The 20,979-nt window shown below is 42.0% G+C and overlaps 1 long non-coding RNA gene across 1 annotated transcript; it reads left to right on the top strand.

Moving 5' to 3' along the window:
- The first annotated feature begins 485 nt into the window (after positions 1 to 485).
- LOC104001850 (uncharacterized) lies at positions 486 to 20,743 on the top strand. Its single transcript, XR_673839.2, has 5 exons — positions 486 to 759; positions 2,961 to 3,108; positions 4,101 to 4,208; positions 5,563 to 5,598; positions 20,668 to 20,743. It is a non-coding gene; the product is annotated as an uncharacterized LOC104001850 (long non-coding RNA).
- Positions 20,744 to 20,979: the final 236 nt, after the last annotated feature.

Genomic DNA, 20,979 nt, shown 5'->3' with positions numbered 1-20,979 from the left:
TCCAGGAAATTCTGAATTTTAGGATAGTCTACAGGTACCATAAATTGAGAAGTCCAAACAATTCATTATCTTCCTTGAAGCCCAAACCTGCCATTTTTCTCAGATAGGAAAGCCACCAAACACAAGGAGCATGCCTGCCACTTCCCTCTGGCCCGTCTCTGGCTCATCCGCCACAGAGACCTATTTATTACATCCCCTGAGGATTCCTCTAATTCCCCCTCCTTTCCATCCCCACTCTTTCAGCCACGCTTCAGGACCATGGTCTGTGCATCGCTTAGTCTCACCCTAATTTATCCGCAGCTCCACCCACTCCAACCTCCTCTCCCCTCTCTAAGACAACCTTTACTTCCCCGCCTATGCCTGTTCCAATTTACTGTCTCTGAACCCCACATATGCCCTTTTCTGCCCTACATTATGATAACTGGAGCTGGACCTAATTTCTTTCGTTAGCAGCCACGATGTTAGACCTTGTCAGTAGAGGGCGCTAGAGGGACACTGCACAAGGAAGGGGCTTTTCTGGTTCCAGCTCTGTTCTTAGAAAACACTGAGCTGCTTCCTTGCCAACCAGCAGCTCCCTTGGTAGGGGCATGCAGAAGACCTGATGACACAAACCCTCCAAAGAGTTTCACCCTCACCATAACAGGTGGCTTCCTGCTCGGCAGCCCATCCTGCATCACTTCAGTGGACTTCTCTGACATCTACTAGACCACATTAAATGAATCACAGCCTTGAAACTGAACTGGAAGGACTTCCTTCAAGGTTATACCTTCTTTGAATACTGTCTTTCAGCCCTATGCCTAGTGACTGCTCCCTGCGTCTTACCCCAGTTTTCTTGAGAATTCCCTTTATACTTCTTAGTAGATAATACCCTTTAATTAGTCCTTATTTTTATGTGGTATTAAGTTTTCCCTGTCCAAACTATTAGTCATGTCTCACTTAATGATGGGGATATGTTCTGAGAAATGTGTTGTTAGGCAATTTCATCATTGTGTGAACATCATGGCATGTACTTACACAAACCTAGATGATAGTATAGCCTATTACAACCCTAGGCCATATGGCATAGTCTATTGCTTCTAGGCTACAAACCTGTACAGAATGCTACTGTACTGAACGTGGTAGGTAATTGTAACACAATGGTATTTGTATATCCAAACATATCTAAACCTAGAAAAGGTACAGTAAAAACAGTGTTGTAATCTATGGGACCACCATCATATAGACAGTCTGTGTTGGACAGAAATGTCATTATGTGGCTCATGACTATACTATTGTGATTTCTGTCTCCTGACCAAACCCTGACTGCTTTACCACTTTTGTTCTTTCTTTCTTTTCTTTCTTTTTTTTTTTTCTTTTTTACAGAGTCTCACTCTGTTGCCCAGGCTGGAGTGCAGTGGTGTGATCTCGGCTCACTGCAACCTCCGCCTCCTGGGTTCAAGTGATTCTCCTGCCTCAGCCTCCTGAGTAACTGGGATTACAGGAGCCCACCACCATGCCCAGCTAATTTTTGTATTTTTAGTAGAGACAGGGTTTCACCATGTTAGGCAGGCTGGCCTCGAACTCTTGACCTCAGGTGATCTGCCCATCTCAAAAGTCTAGTTGGGAATGGTAATCACACAGTTTGGCTATCTCCTCAGGTCAGATTACTCAAATAAGGATTAAACTGCTGCTTATTTTTATGCTTGGCAGCATGGTACCTAGCCACGTGGTACCAAGAGTGACTCAGACATGCCTTACCCTCTCTCTGTTACACAGCTCACCTCCAGCTAGAGCTGTTGAACTGTAACACAGAAGCACCCATTTCTCTGCTCACAAAGTGTCATGGTACCCAGGGGCAAAACTAACTCAGACACAATAGTACTCAAGTGTTCTCCATCATTCCAGCTCAATCCAAAGACCCTCAACACAGTCCCTGAAATGAGAGATGAAGTGCACTGAGAGAATTCAAGGCATGTTTGAGACAAACTTTTCTCCTTGCTTAAGTCTTCTCGGCAATGGTTGGCTCTACCATTTTAAAAGGCCTGCAATTGTGTGCAATGAAAGTAGTTCCAGGCTGCTGTACCTTGCTCCCTTTCCCACAGACATCACCAGAAGCCCATTTCATCACATTCTTAACAGCACTCTTCAGATTTATCTGTCAGGGCAAAGGATCCAGATTAAAAATGAAACCACCATTTCACTTGCTTGACAAGGGGAGACCCAGTCTGCCAAATTTCCGTCCCTATCACTGGAGAACAGGACTTTAGGAAATAAATAATAAATGCTTTCTGACCTAGGGCCACCTAGCCTGGAATACTTAGGGGCGTCTTATCTTAGTGCAACAATTATTCCAGTTAATAGGTTAAGGGATATATATAAGATTACCCGTAATCCTTTCACACTGTTGTTCAGGGCTTATTTGAGATGCAGGGCACACATATTTAAGGATTAGCTCCTTCTCTCCCTACTCATACCCTTAGAGTGATATTACTTCCTGCTATCTTCTCTTGTGGAATAGAAATGAAGAATAGTTACACTAGGGGAGTTATTACAATCAGGCTCTTTTATATCTTTAAGGCAATTACAGGCAAAGACAAGAGTGCCTAATGCACAGCATTTCCAGAATTTGTAATTTTGGCATCTCATCTTGCCAAGCCTTGATAACATCCAGATGTTGCCCTATTGAAAGGTGTTAAATAGAATAAACCTCAAGCCAAGAGTACTTCCATGTTATATTTTGGAGACTTCCAAAATGTAAAACATTTTCTCTTTGAAATATCAGAACTTCGGTAGTGTAAGCAATAATGTTCTAGTCTGCATAATGTTTTAGTGTCTAATAATAACAATAACAGCAGTAACACTTTGTTTCTCCATTTAAAAAGACTTATATAGTGTTGACTATGTGCTTTTCAAATATTAACTTATTTAATTCTCTGTGTGCTCTCTCCTGGTACAACAATCTGCTCCACAAATTTCTCCAGATTTTTATCTAATTCCTGTTGGACAGTGTAAAATGCCACTTCTTCCAGGGTTGTCTGCATATCATCAAAAGGGAAATAGTACTCATCGAAGATGTGCCTTTGCTAGGAACTAGGACAAGGGTGGTCTTTATAAATTCATGAAGAGAAGGTATTGTGTTCATTCACAGACTTTGTGTAGGAATTAGGGAGAAAAATGTAAACCCTAAAGTTAATACTCCATGGGCACATTCTGGGCACAAGTTACCTTGGAGACATTTTGAGGTGGCAGGGCTTTTCCTAGAGTGGACCACCTGTGCTATAAAGGATCTGCCTAATATACTCATTCAGCAAGTCCCCAGTGAATGCCCGTAATGTCTCTGTGACATTACATATCTGAAGGCACATGCAGGAAAAGCAGCAGCCCCTGCATTCAGTACTGTTACAGTCTCACAAACATGGGCCTTGGATGGGCTGGGGGCTGGCAGAATTGTAGGCACAGTGTGTTAAGGGGGCACACAGAACCCAGCATTTGGGCATCTAGAAGCCTTCCCAAGGGCTAAGGAGACACCTGAAAAATGAGAAAGAGTTACAGAGCCAGGCCCTTAAGTTGGCCCTGCCAACCACTCTCCAAAACCCTTAGATTTTTGCTGCCTTTGCCCTTGACACTGTCCTTTCCCTGGAGCTGAATGTCTGGGGGTAGAGGAATGACTTTAAAAGTCCAGGATCAGGCCTGGCATGGTGGCTCATGCCTGTAATCCCAGCACTTTGGGAGGTCAAGGCGGGTGGATCACCTGAGGTCAGGAGTTCGAGACCAGGCTGACCAACATGGTGAGACCCCGTCTCTACTGAAAATACAAAAATTAGCTGGGCGTGGTGGAAGGCACCTGTAATCCAAGCTACTCTGGAGGCTGAGGCAGGAGAATCGCTTGAACCCGGGAGGCAGGGGTTGTAGTGAGCCAAGATCACGCCACCACACTCCAGCCTGGGTGACAGGGCCAGACTCCGAGTGTTCCAAAACAAGAAAAAAAAAAAGTCTAGGATCAGATGTATCTCCTTAGATCTGTCCTGTTCTAGAATCTTTTTAATAATGAGGCAAGCATTCTCAATAGTTTCTAATCCCAAAAAAGTTCTTTATGGCATTTCCCAACTTTTCCCTTCTAGGAGCCAGCATATGAACTTGCTGCCTATCTTTAGCAAGGAGATGCAAATGACATCCACACACCTCTTCTGCTGTATACCTGGATGAAAGCAAGGCTAGCTGTGTGTCCTGTGAGTAAGAAGGAAAGATGCTTACCTTAGATCCACCCATAATCTTCCCCTACTCCTACACCTCCAGTTGAGAAAGCTGTACTCATTCTGAACATCAGCTCATCCTAGGGGAATCACAGCTTTCTCCACAGATACAGGACAAGGTGAAGAGCCCTAGGCTGTTCTATTCCCTGGACCAAAGATGAGACTGGGGTGAGGTACCTCTGGGTCACTGTTAAGAAGTAAAATGTAGAGGCTCTTCATTGCAGTAGTATCTTAAGAATTCCAAAATCAGGCTACCACCTCTAAACCAGGCAAGAGGACAATGAGACAAAGTGATAAGCCTGAAGGGTTAGGAACCATGAGGAGCTTATGTCAGGGAGATTCTGAGAGAAGGAAGGGAGGAGAGACCCAAGGAAACTTCATGGAGCTAATGAACAAGCACCTACAGAGGATTTATATACGATATCTGCAACCAAGAGAGGGTTATGCTAATTTAGAGGAAACCAGAAGGTAGCCAACACCTTCATTTCACAGCTGGCAGAAGGAAGAAAAAAATGCTTACTTAATTGTTGCTAAGAATTGGTCTCTGCAGAAACGCTTCAGAGCAGAACACCCAGAAACACACTGCCATGCTTGTTCATAATGTATGATAGCTGCCACCACTCACCCCCAAAACCACGCTTTCCAAGCTACGCAGATCCACTGAGATCCACACTTCATATGTCCTCACAACAATCCCACACCCAGTATGTTCGGGATGAGGGCCAGGAGAAAAGCATCCCATTTTTCACCCAAAAAGGAGGCACGAAATTAAATGTAACTCCAAGAGTTTTTGTGAGCACATATTATTTGGGGACACAAACATGAGAAAGACATGGCCTTCTCTTCCTGAAAGAGTTCATAGAGTCCAAAGTAAAAGACAAATTGATTTTAAAAAGTAATTGCAAAACAATTCAGGCCCTCATGCATGCATGCATTTAACAAACATGCCCTGGTCACAGTTTGGAAGTAAAAGTATATGCAAAGTGGTATATGAGTACAGAGATGCTACCACTTTACCAAGAACACAAAACAAATAGGAAGAAACCCAACCATTTAAGATAAGAAAGGATTCTAATGAGTGTTTGCCCACTGTCCTTAGAAAGTCCTTACATCGAGGTAAAAAGAAGAGAAGTGACATTTACTCAGCACTTTCCTCATACAATCTCTGGAAGGTCCATGAAGACTGTGAGCTCTTTGAGGGCAAGAACCATGTCCTACTTACCCCAGGATCCCTGCCCTTCATCAGTACCTGGTACATAATAGTTAATAAATATGTTTTAAACTGAACTGACCTGAGGATTTTCTAAGTCTTGTTTTTCTAACTTTATAGATGGCACCAAGGACTGAAAGATTGTAAGAAGTAAGAGTAAGTAAATTTTTAGCTGCTATATTCCCTAATAGCTAGACTTTAAAAGTATTTTTAACTCTTTTCCTCTATTCTTGCTAGGTGAACAAGGCTAAAACCTGGGTTTAGTTTTCATTTTATAAATTATTCTTTAAAAATAAATTATTTCAACTGTCTTGAAGAGTCTGTAAAACAAGGTCTGTGAAGTCACAGAGGGAAAAAGAATCAGAAATCAGTAGACAGCAGTTAGACCACGGGTGTTTGTTATACATTCGTTCTAGACATTCATCAAAAGCTCAGAAAGGGAAAGTCAAGCGTGCCAAATCAATAAAGTTTCTATCGTATTTCATCTCTTTGGATTTGCAGAACGCTTTGGTAATTCTGTTTCTCAAGCCTGCACATCACGAGCAAACAAGTATGCTTATGGGTGTCTTAGCCCAGTGGGCTGTTTATCAGAAAGCTACCAGTCCCCTGTGAGAAGCTGGCTTTCCTCCAAAATGTAGAAGGTGTTTAAGGGGACATATTTCTTTGGTACACCCTAAAGCAAGCTTGTCCAATGTGCAGCCTGCAGGCCGCATGTGGCTCAGGACAGCTTTGAATGTAGCCCAACATAAATTCGTAAACTTTCTTAAAACATTGTGATGTTTTTGTGTGTTTTTCTTTGTTTGTTGCTAATCATCTATTGTTAGTGTTAGTGTATTTTATGTGTGGCCCAAGACAATTCTTCTTCTTCCAGTGTGGCCCAGGGAAGCCAAAAGATTGGACACCCCTACCCTAATGGCTAAGGAAAGTTTAAATCCTGTCCCCACCTACCTCAGGTCCATGTTGCTCTCTAGCTGAGTCAGCTCATAGAGCTCACTGTGGGCTATGCCCTGGTGGTGACAGTGTCAACAATGGACAACACCAAGACAGGTAACTTTAAGTATCACACAGATCCTGCTGTAGCCTTGGGAGCAACACTCCATCAGAAGAGAAATCAGCACTTAAGGCCCAAACTAAGCTTCTCAATGACGACCAAAAGTATTTGAATGTGCTGCCCCAGTAACACTGGCTGACCCTGGGGAGCTAGCTGCCTTGATTCATTAATAGCAGTTCCTGAGTCTTGCCAGTTAATTCAAGACACTCTCCAGAGACATGCTCCATCACTCTTTATTTGGCTTCAAGGATTTTTTTTTCTTTTTTTTTTTTTTGAGATGGGAGTTTCACTTTGTTGCCCTGGCTGGAGTGCAATGGCGCGATCTTGGCTCACTGCAACCTCCGCCTTCTGAGTTCAATTGATTCTTCTGCCTCAGCCTCCCAAGTAGCTGGGACTACAGGCACATGTCACCATGCCTGGCTAATTTTTGTATTTTTAGTAGGGATGGGGTTTCACCATGTTGGCCAGGGTGGTCTTGAACTCCTGACCTCAGCTGATCCACCTGCCTGGGCCTCCCAAAGTGCTGGGATTACAGGCGTGAGATACCATGCCTGGTTGGCTTCAAGGATCTTGATTGCAACCCAGAGACTTAGAATTTAAGAGGAGGGGAGAAGGGAGGAGGGAGAGAGAGAAAGCAAAGAAGGATGCCGGGATGAGGTGGTGCTCAGGGAGAGGAAACGGATGGACCTACTAAGGAGGATGGACAGACACAGAAAAACACAGGCACAAAGAAAGGCATAAGGAGAGAGGAAAACAAGGCAAAGACAAAATAGAGAGACGGAGAGAAGGAGAGGCTGAGTGAAAATGACATTTTTCAAAGCAGGGCTCATTATTCTCCTTTCAGACACGTTAGTTACAGTTCTCTAATATCACTGATGTAGCTTGCCTCATATTCTAAGGGCTGACAATGGTTATTTCCTGAAGGCCCTGCTGAGTGGAGTGGAGGCGTGGGTTAGGTCAGGAGAGGAACTGAAAGGGGAGAGGAGCTGCTTTTCAGTTTGGTGACTGATTTCCAGGAAGGGAGGCTGTTATGCAGGGAGAAAGATGGACGGCCCCTCCTCATGGAGGCAGCACACATTTAGAGCTGACTGTGAAGAAGAATTGTCTGATCAAATGTTTGAGAGAAATAATTTGAGGGTAATGGAGAGAAAATAAAGGCTTATATCCATATTATCATGCCGGCGCTCACTAATTAAGTCCTTTTTTTCAATTTCCCTCATTCTTGTTTGTGCCTCTATTTTTGGCATAGGAAAAAAAATAAAGGCTCACCATGTTTTCAGCAAAAAGAGAAAAATAAAGATGAGTAATTTCCATACTATATTATTACATCAGGAAAATTTAAATTTGGTGTTATAAATTTTTTTATTTACCGAATACGCTGTCAATTTGAAGAACAACTGTTTGGTTCTCTCTACTTCATCAAGTGTGAGTTTAATTAATCACAATGGAATCCTATTCAAACTATTTTCCAACCCAAGAGGCAATTGTTTCCTAGAGCAGGCTGTTTCCTTCTAACTAAGGACAGCACTAAACCGGAGAAAACATTAAAACCCTGACGCGCATCATAATGAACTCCATGCAAAGTAGTTATATTAATGTAATGGAGTCGAGATCTTAATTGCACTCGTGTTTATATTTGCAACCTCCTTTTTTAAAGCCTTTTTATTTTACTAAATGATTTGAACAACGAGGTAGGAGAGGTTACATGGCCTGCTAAATAGAGATGGGTTTCATCACACTAAAGGAGGAAAAATGAATCTGGGAGGGAAGACCAGCTAATTTAATTTTGTAAAGTAGGTTTTATTCTCAGTTGATAATGGCTAAAATTGCTCTGTGAAAGCAATCTTTCCAGAGCCAGAAAATGTTCCCTGGATGCTTAAAAAGAAGCATGTCCAAGAGCCATTTTTGTTCCTCCCTATGACAACCATTAGCTGCCACTGAAAAACCTCCAGCCTGAGTGCTGAATCCTTACAAAGCAATTTAGGCGATGCATCCTCTGGCCTCTGATTTGAAAGAGCTGATATGTGGTAAGATAATTTCCAGCCGAATTTTAAGATAGGAGAGATTGCACAATAGGGGTATAAGGGAAATTTCCTATAAAGTGGTCATTTAATTAAGAGTTATTGTTTGATGAATGAATGAGTGAGTGAATGAATGAATCTGTCAGGGCTTTTAGTCCAAAAATGGTGACTCTCTCCTCTCTACTCTTTTTTTCTGTCCCTGCCCATCAGACACAGACTAGAACAAAATATATTTATTTCCTCATTAAAACTCACTAATGTAGAGACTGGACAAATATTATACGATTTTTCCATAGCTCAGCCAGGAAATCAGAGGGAGAAGATGGCAGTGTTCACTAAATCACATATGCCCTCATGAGAAACTTCTCTCAGGTCTCAGGATTTAGAATGGTTGCTGTTTCCCAGAGCAATGAGTTATTTTGTTACATAGATACTAATAATTATATAAACTGATCTTGTACCCTCTGTTTGTGCTGCTGGGAAGCTCAAAAAAAGTTCTGCAGCCATCTCTAGTGCTGGGCTACTCAAGACAGGCAGGAGATACACTAACCCCATCCCTCACTTGATCCCACTACCTTTTTTTTTTTTAATTTGATTTGCAAATCTTATTTTTTATGTGATTGTATTCGTGGGGTAAAAGTGCAATTTTGCTACATTGATACATTGAATTATGGTGAAGTCAGAGCCTTCAGTGTCTGCAACACTACAGCAATGCACACTGTACCCACCAAACAACTTCCCATCATCCAGCCCCTTCCCACCTCACCCCCACCCCTCCAAGCCTCCACTCTCCATCATTCCACACTCTGCGTCCATAGGTACACATTATTTAGATCCCACGGGTAAGTGAGAACACATGGTATTTGTTTTTCTGTGTCTGAGTGGTTTCACTTAAGATAATGGCCTCCAATTCTGTCCATGTTGCTGCAAAAGACAGGATTTCATTCTTTTTTATGGCTGAGCAGTATCCACTGCCACCACCTTTTTTAAAACCTCAGCTAGTTTGTTTTTTGATAGTTTGTACAATGTAGATTTTGAAACACTATCTCAGATTTTTCTCTAAGGGGAGAAAAAAAGAAGTGAAGGAAGGTAAAGAGATAAAAAGACATAGAGTTGAGTTACATTCATGGCTTTCCTGCTGAACACCAGGCACTGTGTACTAGCTGTTGGTGAGTGAATAGTCTAATGAAGGAGGCAAAGGAAATTATAAAGTACAGAGTAGTACCATGCAACTGTGAATAAAGTACCATGGGATGCACTACAGAGGAACATCAACTCTAGCAAGGGGGATTCTATTACTACTATTACGAAGAATTTAACATTGCACTAGGTCTCAAAGGCGAGAAGGAATTTGTCTGGTAATGAAGGGAGGAAAGGGCATCTCAAGCAAAGGAAACAGTATATGCAAAAGTGCAAAGGCATGAACGGTATGTTGTTTCCAAGACACAATGAGAGGCTTGGTTTGGCAAAGTTTCGTATGCTTGGGGGTGGAGAGAGAGAGTAGAGGGCCAGAGCCTGAAGAATGAGAAGGTCAGAGTCAGATTTGAGAAGCCCAGAATGACAACATATGGAGTTCAGAGATTGATCCCAGGCAATGGGAAACCAACAGAGTTTCAAAGAAAAAACAGTTACATGGTCAACTTTACTTTTTCAAAAGAAGTATACTTGAATTGGGATGAAGAGGGACTGGAGAGGAAGACTGGTAGAGATGCTGGAGTTCAGTGAGAAATGTTGAGGAAGAGGATGAGAAGAAAACAGAAATACAACAGAAATAGTCCTCCTCTGCTGGAATGGTAGTGTTCACTAACTGATTAGAGACATGACCAGGGATAATGCTGTATAACTTGGGAGATGGGGGATGTGACTGAGGCTGGTAACCAAAATCTAGACTACAAGAGGAAGAAGGCAGCAGGAACGGAGGAATGCTAAGTGTAAAGTGCCTTCAGGACACCCAGGGAGATGACAGAGAGCTAAAAATATCGATCTGGAGCTTGGGCAAGGTATTAAGCCAAGGGAATTAGATTTGACATTTTCCAGCACACATATAGTACCTAAAAAGTGATAAAGAAGATCAGATCACTCAGAACATAAGTATGTACAATACAGCAGAAGAAAATATGGGGCCCTGAAATTGGGGATTATTTTTAATCAAGGGAGTTGAACTGATTCTCCTTTTCTGGAGGTTTTAAATATAAGCTAGGTTTTCACCTACCTCAGGTACTTTAGGATAGTTATTCTTTCAGGCAGAAGTATCAGCCAGGTAATCTTTCAAACGAGTTCAAGTAACTCTCCCAGGAAGGGCACTAAGCTTGTTAAAAGAGCAGCCAACTAGACTCCTTAAGTTTTGTTGAAAAAGCACCATGCCATAACATTAGCAAGAGGGCACCTCTCAGCGCTTGGGAAAGAACAGGCAATATCCCCCAAGGGACCCATGTTGTGTTTGGAAGAGGCAGCAGAGGTAGGAAACTGGGCTGTGTTCCAGTATAAAGTGGTGTCTTAAGGCTATTTAAAATACACTGGAAGCTATGTGTGTTGCTTTGAAAAAAACAGACGAGTGTCAAGAAAAAGTGGTAAAGAATTGTGCTGATGTATAAACAAAGAAGATGGAAATTACCAGGCAGTTTTCAATATAGGTGAATGATATCAGGGACCAGGATGCTGCAGTGTTGAAAGAATTAATAACAAAGAGAGTGAGATGGAAGGGAGAAGGGCAAGGAAAAGAAATGTCCTTGCAAGGAAACAAAAGAGAAGAACAGAGGAGAAAGCACCCAGCAGGAGCCAAAACTGCTGGTCAGAGAGTGGCGGCAGGGGCCAGAGTCACAGAAATCCCAAAGATAAAGACAGAGGGACCAGAGAATGTTGATGGAGGGGATATCAAGGACACACAGGATTTCTTAGGGTTAAGGTAGAGATGTTAACAGTTGAAGAGAAAATGAAGGTCGTTGCTGAATCAATACAAGTTTGCCCTGATGAACAGACTTGAAGTAAGAAGTCCTGAGCTCAGATATAACCAATATCTCACAATATGACCTTATTTGGAAATAAGGGCCCTGTAGATGTAACCAATTTAACTCTAGGATGAAACCAAATCCAATATAACTACTATCCTCATAAAAAGGGGAAATTTGGACACAAATACACACAGCCATAACATAATGTGAAAACACAAGAATAACACCATGGAAAGACAGAGACACAAGGAACACTAAAGATCGAAGGCCACCACTAGAAGCTGGAAGAGGCAAGAAGTTATTCTCCTTTAAAGACTTCAGAAGGAGCATAGCCCAGTCAACATTGTGATTTTGGACTTTGTCTCCACAACCATGAAATAATAAATTTCTGTTATTTTCAGCCACCCAGGTTTTGGTACTTTGTTATCACAGCCCTGGGAAACAAACATAACAGGAAGAGAACTAGAGGGAGGTGGGAATCCACAGAGCATGCTGAAACCTGCTGTCAACAGTTTCCACCACGGGAACTCTAGACCTTAAAATCCTACACACTGGCATTACTCAGGATTCTTTTGATTGCAGTTAGTAATGTGCCGACAGTCTGGGGTCTGCGGGATGAGAGTGTGCGAGGTGGAAAGAACAAGAAGGCAAAATGACAAGGCAAGTCCACGGTAGGACAGAGGTTAGGTCTGCAAAGGGCAATTCTCTTTTTTTTGAGATGGAGTCTCACTCTGTCCCCCAGGCTGGAGTGCAATGGCACCATCTCGGCTCACTGCAACATCCGCCTCCTGGGTTCAAGTGATTCTCCTGCCTCAGCCTCCAGAGTAGCTGGGATTACAGGCGCCTGCCACCACACCCAGCTAATTTTTGTATTTTTAGTAGAGATGGGGTTTCACCAGGTTGGCCAGGCTGGTCTCGAACTCCTGACCTCAGGTGATCCACCTGCCTAGACCTCCCAAAGTGCTGGGATTACAGGCATGAGCCACCGCGCACAGCCGAGCCACCTCACCCAGCCTTCAAAGGGCAATTCTCAATGAAACAGAAATCCATTCTCTTTGTCCAGCTGACAGAGAAGCAGCAACATAGGTCAAGGACGAACAAGACAAATATGGAATATGGTGCCATAAGCATTCTTTAAAAAATAAACAAACAAAACCGTGGCATTCACATTATTCTGGCAGAAAAACTCAAAATAGAAACATTTATGTCATGTGTACTTACCAAGTTGCTAATAAGTCAGAGAATCAGGAAACTGAGCAACATAAAGAAATAAACATACACAACAGAGAGATATTTGAAAACTCAATAAGGAAAAGTTTAAATTTTTACATTCTTTGAGAATGAGTTTATCCATCAGAAGGGAAGGAGGATAGGGATCTAATTTACGGAGTGCCACTTGGTGCCAGGCCCTTGCTAAGCATGGAACACAGGTACCACTTGGTCCCCTCACTAACTCTGTATTACGAGGGAGGAAACTGAGACTCAGGAAAGCGAAGGATTTAAACTCTAAAATGCCTGAGTTCAAATTCATGCTGTGTTCCCCTCACCATGCGGGTTTAGGAGGATACAAATTAGAATTAAACTTCTCAGGAACCTAAAAAGTCAGCAAGAGAAATGGACTGAGATATGTTAAAAAGAGACCACGAGGGGATCATCCCAGCAGTCCCAGCAGCCTGTCCCACTTGGAGCCTGGAGCCCAGCTTAAGCACTTGCTCAGCTCTAGCTCTCTTGCTGTCTCTCCCCTCTCTCTCTCTGTCTCTCAGGAGCTGCCAGCTCTCCACTGTGCCAGTGCACAGCTGGGGGACTTCCAGGGGGAATCTGGACTCCACTGGAGACAATTTTATCTCTGCATTGTCCCACTGCAGAGGTAAAAGCCCGAAGACCCGGCTCCACTCCCTGAAGACCTCCAGCCCCGCCCCCCAGCCAGGTGTATGCTCCCCCACATCCTGAAGTAGCTCATTGCAATCAGGGCTTGAATAGTAAAACAGAAATTAAATTGACACTTTGAAGCATTAATCTAAGCACAAATTAATATTCATCAACATCTGCTATTTGTTCAGGTGAATATTCAGCTTAAACAAAAAATAGCCTTTCCACCCAGAGACAGCGTGTACCAAAGAAAATGGCGTCCGCGTGCAGGCCCTCTGCGCGCAGCAGTGGGAAGAGGCGGGCTCCCTGAGGAGACAACATCCCTGACAGACCTCCCAACAAAGCCCTGCATATTTTTCAATAAATCGTGTCTATTTGGTCACTGTTTTCTTTCTGACTCTCAAGACATCACCGTTCCTTCTCAAGAGGGAGGGAAAAGGAAGCTGGGTGATGTTTATTCCATCTCAGTGCGTGGCAACTGGCCTGCCCCTGTTGTCTGCCATGTGATCATCATTATCTGGGCAGGAGAAATTTCTTTGCTGGAAAATTACCAGCTAAATTTCAAAATGTGCGTGGAGAGAAGTTTGCAGGGGGACTAGATGGGATAGTGGAACCGTACGGGTAGCTCCACATGGATGGAAAATGAAGCAATTACACAGTAAAACTCTGTACTGTTAACAGCCAAGGGGGGTGTTTGATGGTGTAACACAGAGAGTATCATTGAGTCAATAACATCTTTAGAGCAAGGGAGTATTTTTTAGGTCATAACCAAGCTAGCAGTTGTTCTCTTCCTGCCAAAAAGCCAGAAAAACTTCTGAAAGCCCTCTTGCGATTCCAGGCCGGGGCAGATCTGAGAGATATTTAGAAACATAATCTGTTCCCTGGGTAAAACGATGGCTTCAAAGAGCACTTTGGAGAATGTATCTCTTTACGTTTCAACATTTCTCCTCTCCCTGTCCCAGATAGTTGAAACACAGGCACTAAAATGGTAGAAATATAGTTAAGACAATAAACAAATTTAAAAACTACAGGTTCTGCATACTTTGCAGGGGAAATGCCTTCCAGTGACTAGTGGGAATTGCATGAATTTGGCAACCTGCCTATTCCTGTGTTGAGTAATGATGGAGGGATGTTGCAGAATTGTACATGTCATGAATGGGAGGAAAGTGTACTCATTAAGAGCAAGAACTGCAAAGTTAGATCCTGAGGTCATATTCCAGCCATCCTACTTACTACCTATGTGATCTTGGGCAACTTACTTACCCTCTCTGTGCCTGGCTTTCTTTATCTGTAGAATGTGGATGTTGTGATGATTAAATGAGCATTTGAAACAGTATTTGCCACCTTATAAGTATCATATAACTGTCAGCTATTGTTATAAACTTAGTAATGAAAATTTTGTAATAGTAGTACAGAAAATTGTATAGAAATGAAAATTGTGTAGTAATGAAAATTGCCAGAAAGTCCCTGGCAATTCTATTAATAGAGACTGATATTACTAAAGGTGTAGAGTGAATGACCCAAAGTTGGAACTGGTCAACCCATTAAATTCATTCTACTTGTGGGAGAGAAGGGAGGAAAGAGACTGATGGTAAGTAAATTAATGAATATAGGAATAAGAACAATATAAATAGGAATAAGAGCAATGCAGAGAATGAAAGAGGTTAATGTGACAGAGGCTAGAGATCCACCTTAAGCTGAGCAGCCAGGGATGTCTCTCTGAGGAAGTGACATTGAAGTGGAGACCTGTATGAGAAAACCCAGCTATCTCTATATAAACAGGGGAAAGTGATCCAAAAAGGTGGAACACCTAATGTACAGCCCCAAGGAAGAAGCATACTTGGAGAATTCAAGGAACAGAAAGAAAAACAGGAAGGCTGGAGTGAAACTGCTGAAATAAAGCATCGTAACATTAGAGGTGAGAAATGCAGGCTAGACATGTGGGGCTCTGCAAAACAACGAGATATTGGATTTCATTCTAAAATGTAGCAAAAGCTATTGGAAGTTTTAAGGAGGGGTGTGATATGATTTAAGGAGGGGTGATTTATGATTTTAAAAGATCACGCTGGGGCCATGTGGTAGGCAGCTTCTGACATGGCCCTCAGTGATTCCCACCTTCTGGTATGCACACTCTTGTATGAACCCCTCCCCTTGAGAGTGGGCCAGACTGAGGGACTTGCTTCTAACAGAAGATGGCAGTAGTGATGGGATGTCACTTCCATGATTAGGTTACAAAACGCTATGACTTGCCAGTCCTCCTTCTCTTTCCCTCTCCCTCACCTTAATGAAGCCAACTGCCATGTTGTAAGCTGCCTGAGGGAGAGTCCCACCTGACAAGGGAACCACAGGAGGATTCCAGCCAACAGTCCATGAGGAAGCTGGGCTCTTGGTAAAACTGAATCCTGCCAACAATCACATGAGTGAGCTAAGAGGCAGCTCCCTCCCAGTCAAGCTTTGAGATCATTGCCAGAGAACCCAGATAAGCTGTACCCAGACTTCTTACCCACAGTAACTGTGAGATAATCAATATTACTGTTTCAAGTTACTGCATTTGGGGGTAATTTGCTACACAGTAATAAATAACTAATATAGGCTACTGTGTAGAAAATGGAATTTTAGAGAGCCAGAGTGAAAGAAGGAAAACTGGTTCAGTGGATATGACAGTAGATGAGAAGAGAGATTATGATAACTTGGATTAGGACAGAAGCAGATGAGATGGAAAGAACGGGACAGATTCTAGGTATACTTTGATGATTTTAGGGGTAAAAGGCAGAAATAAGACTAACAGTTTTGACTTGAAAAACTAGATGTATACAGAAATGGGGGAGAGAGAAGAAACAAGCTCAAGGGACAAAGGTTAATGTTGAGCTTTCTGTTTTAGTCATATTGCATTTCAGATAATGCTTACTAAATACCCATATGGAGAGATCAAGTAAACATGTGGATAATTGGATTTAAGAGTCTGGAGTTCAGGGAAGAGATCAGGGCTGGAAAGCGGGTTTGGAACTCATAAGCTTTTATAGGCGGTACTTAAAGTCATGCTACAGCATGAGCCCCCTTAGGGAATGTATCAGTTCTGTTGCTGCATAACAAGCCACCCCAAAATTTAGTGACCTAAAGCAACCATTTTACTATGCTCATGGTGAGTCAAAACTTTGGCAGAACACAACAGGGAAGGTTTGTCTCTGCTCCGTGATGCCTGAGTCCTCAGCTGGAGCACTATGGCCCCCTGAAAGGCTTGGGCTTCCTGTCACTGTGACCACCTCAGTGCCAGAAGCTCAGGATTCCTAAGACTAATGTCCCAAGGAACCCGGTGGACACTTCATGGTCTTTTATGACCTAGCCCTTGGTGTTACAAATTATCTCTCCTGCTGCATTCTAATGATTACAAATGAATTACTATTCATTTGTAAATTCATTTAAAATTCAAGGGGAGAAGACACAGATCTCACCTCTGGATGAGAGGAATGTCAAGAAGTTTGCATGCATGTTTTAAAGCCACCACATAGAGTCAACACAAACAGAGAAGAAAAGAGAATTCTAAGGGGAGCCCTGGGGCATGTCAACATTTAGATGTTGAGGAGAAGATGAATAATTAGCAAACAAGACTGATACGAATGTCAGTGAGGTAGGAAGGAAACCACTGGGTGAATATGAGGTCATGGCAGCCAGCAGGAGAATCTATTTCCAGAAGGTAGGAGTTGCCATTGTGCTAAATGCTTCTGAAAAAGTTAAATATGTTAGAGACAGAGAAGATTGGGGTCTGGTGACTGAGAGTTGCTGGTCGCCTTGACAGAAGCAATCTCCATGAGGTTGCTGGAATGGAAGCCAGCTTAGATTGGGTTGAAGAGACTGTTAGGAAAGGAAAGAGGCATCAACCACAGCTGGCAGCTATACATGGACTTGTTTAAATAAGTCACTTGCAAGACTCTAGTAAATCAGAAGATCACAGAATCTGTGATGTAGGTCATCTGGTGCATACATTTGAGCATTTCTGATGTTAGGGAGCTCACTACCTTTACAGTAGCCCATTTTGTCATTGTTAGAAAAGTTATTCCTTCCATAGAACTCATTTCTAGCATGCATTTATCTTTGCCTGAAACAGCACACAACCAGCCTACTCTGGGTGTCAATGTGCCTCTTCAGGCTCTTTACTGTAGATGAAGCATCTGCAGTGCCTCCGGTATCTGGGCACTTCCTGTCTAGTTTTCATTGCCCTCCTCTGAATGTGCTCAAATGTGTTCCTGTCACTTCCACAGTGTGGCATTCAAAACCAAACTTAACACCCTGGATGTAGTTGGAAGATGCCACACTCTGGTCCAACCATTATCCCTAAGGCTGTTTCAGGATTTTGTCAGATTGCTGTCACACGTAGTAGAAACCAAGAGCCCCCAGCTGTCATTCACATTGAGCCTTAATCATCACTATTGTGACTGATGAATGTTCAGTATTATTTGATGCAATAGTCTCAGCGAATTGTTCTTCCATAGCAAAGCTAGATGTTGACAAGTCCAGGTACACTGAAGAAGAAGCTGGAAAGGTGTCTTCAGCCTTAGCTCCCATACATTGTTGCTGTGGCCTTTTTCTTTGCACTAAATAAGGTGAAACACAAAGGAATAGGAAATGGCTCCTGAGGCCGCTGGTGACCCAGGTCTGCCTCTACCCGAACAGGAGCCTCCGAAGAAGTGGAATGGGGGTTGTGCATAAGTGGAACCAGGGAAATCCTAGACCTGTGCCACAGTTTACTAGCTAGCATACCCTCTAGGGCTTTTTCCTCTCTCCTTCCTAGATACATAAACCTTGTAAAAAATCAAATCAAAATTCTCTTTCTAAAAGAGAAATTTGAGCTAGCTTCTTAAATTCTTTCTCACAGTTTTTCTATGAAACTGTTTAAAAGTATTTCTAAATCACTTAAGTGAATATTTGTATCTCCAGATTTTATATATATATATATATATATATATATATATAACTTAAGAAAAGGTTAGGAAAGCTTACCTGGAACTAGAGAGAAAAAAATCCTGGAGATTAACATAAGAAAACTTTGAGCTTATTCTAACAGCTGTGTCAGTGTGGCACTAGTATATGCACACACACACAAACACACACACACACACACACCTGCAGGGAGGTGAGAAGAAAACCCACTGTGCCAGACTACTCCAAAAACCATTGCTTTGTTCTCTACTGGTCTCTGCCGGCATGGTGATTCTGGGCAAAGCAGGTGGCTAAAGTATTCTGAATAATTTGGAGCAGGAGAGTCTCATTACCCTCATCATGACTTGCCCACCTTTTCTCCCTTCCCTTAAGAGCTTAAAAGACTCTCTTTGGATAAGAAGAAATAAAATATAAAAATTTACTAGTAAAATATTCTTTTTCAGAGTCTTTGTTCCAGCTGTTCTGGTCGGGAGCTAATAGATCAGTTGAGGATTAAAGGATATGCTTTAGAGCCTTCTCCACCCCTATCAAATTCTCTCCAAAATTCAGAAGGCCAGAAGGATAGAGATTGGACCCTGAATAAATTGCGCATTTTTATCTCTTTAGTATCTTGGCACATGTGATATAAGCATAATAATTATTATGAGCTCTCTGTGATGCCAGTCCTTCCTCATGATACAGAGGAAGTGGTCAAACCATGGTTTTTGAAGTCAGACAGTCAGGAAAGCTATTCCAGGCATTTTCACATACTAGATTTGAGACTTTGGGCAAGACTCATAAACTTTTTGAACCTTAGGTTTTTTTCTTTAAAATAGAAATAAAAATGCCTCCTATAGGTACATTCCTGAGGATTTCAGTGAGATAACTTCATAGAGCATTTTTTAAAATATCATTTATAATGCCATTTTATTTTTTGACATCAGAAAATATTTATTACTGGTTTAAAAAGACAGATAACTTTTAGAATGCAATAAGTGCAGTGCATAGCAAATGGATTATGTATTAAAACTGAATATTTAATTACAGCACAAGTTCAAGAAATTTCCCCATAACTTAGAGTGTAAGAGATAAAGGTGATAAAGTATTAAATAAATGAGAAACACAGGGGGAATGATCCAGAAGATCTAGTACTTATGTGTAACAAGAATTCCAGAAAGAGAGATCAAAGTATTCAAAAGATCAATAATCAAAGAAATAAAGTCATTCCTGGACTAAAAAAGACAAGAGTCTTCAGTTTGAAAGGGTTCACCAAGTATCATACAATGAATACATTGATACACACATCAAGACATATCTTGTTTGCATTCCTTAAAATTCAGGTATTAGGGGAGAAAATCCCATAAGCATCCAGGTTTTTTTTTTTTTAACATCACAGTGCTTTGTATATAACAAGTAGTCCATAAATTTTAGTTTCTTTGCATTTCTCTTCTTTTAATTCATCCTGCTTGAGTAGAATATCTAATCCACCAAAACCTTTCTTTGATCATGTCATTCCCCTCATTGCATCCTGAGGTCACTTCTCACTGTACGAAGGATAAAACTCAAATCTTAGCATTGCCCATCTCACCCTAACTTACCTTTCTAAGCCATATCTTTCCCAACTGCCAAAAATGAAGCCTCAGTTCCCGCTAGCAGCACGACTTGCAGTGCCCAGGTTCTCTCCTTTCTTGTTCATTTCTGTGCTCTGGTTTGCTTACAGCCTTGTCTCCTCTGGGCTGTTCAATTTCCACCCACCTGCCAATTAAAAGCTTGCAAAGCCGTTAAGAACCAGCTCAAATACTTTGCCCTGAAGGCCCCAAGATGGGATCACTCTTTTCTTCCTAAAACATACTTTAGGACTAATTGTATTTTTCATAAACTCCTTGACAGATGCTATCTCTTATTGTTTATATACGTATCAGAGGCACATGTCAAAAAATACGATTTCTATCTGTTGGCTGTTTATTTCCCAAACTAGATGGAACTCCTTAGCAGCAGTGACTACATCTTGTTATCTTATATCTCTAGCATCTGACACAGTGCCAGATACCTAACAGGTGCTCCATAAATAATCACTCAAAAGGTTTATCCAATAAGCTATCACCCTATACCTAAAAAGTTCAATTTCAAGATGTTTTGCTTAAAAAGTGGTTACACATTCAAATCTTACAACTGCCAGGCATTTAACGTAAGTGGCTGACACAGGCTATGTCAAAGAGAAGCAGGGAATGTGGGGACTGTGGCATTTCGGAACAGGGCATCCTACCTCTAGATGGCTGTAGGAATGTGGTCCCAGTATCATCAAGTCATTGATATTTCAAGAGAAGCCAGAAATTCATATTTTTGTGTGCAATATCTCCTGATTCTTAACCATTAGAAAATAAGGCAATCATCTGTTTGTTGAAATATTGTGCAGGTCCATCATAGAGGCCAAGCCAAATACAGCTATGTTTGCAAGCATAAGATGGATAGATGTGGTAAACCACAAGAAGCAAATGGCCCTTTAGAGGTGTGGATTGACCTTGCAGAGTTACAAGTGGAGCCAGGAGAAATCATGTTGAGAGGGACTTCTCATCCTACCTAAGAGAGACTAACAGATGGAAAGCTGGGTACAGAAGGGAGAGAAGGCAGTAACAGTCAGATTTCAATACGTTGAGACTGTGACATGTGGGACTTTTGAGTGAGTAACAGCTGCTCCTAGAACTGAGTTGAGTGGGGATCCTCCCAC

Source organism: Pan troglodytes, chromosome 14 (genome assembly GCF_028858775.2).
Source record: "Pan troglodytes isolate AG18354 chromosome 14, NHGRI_mPanTro3-v2.0_pri, whole genome shotgun sequence".
In the NCBI taxonomy this organism is placed as follows: Eukaryota; Metazoa; Chordata; class Mammalia; order Primates; family Hominidae; genus Pan; species Pan troglodytes.
This window is presented reverse-complemented; position numbering and strand designations above follow the sequence as displayed.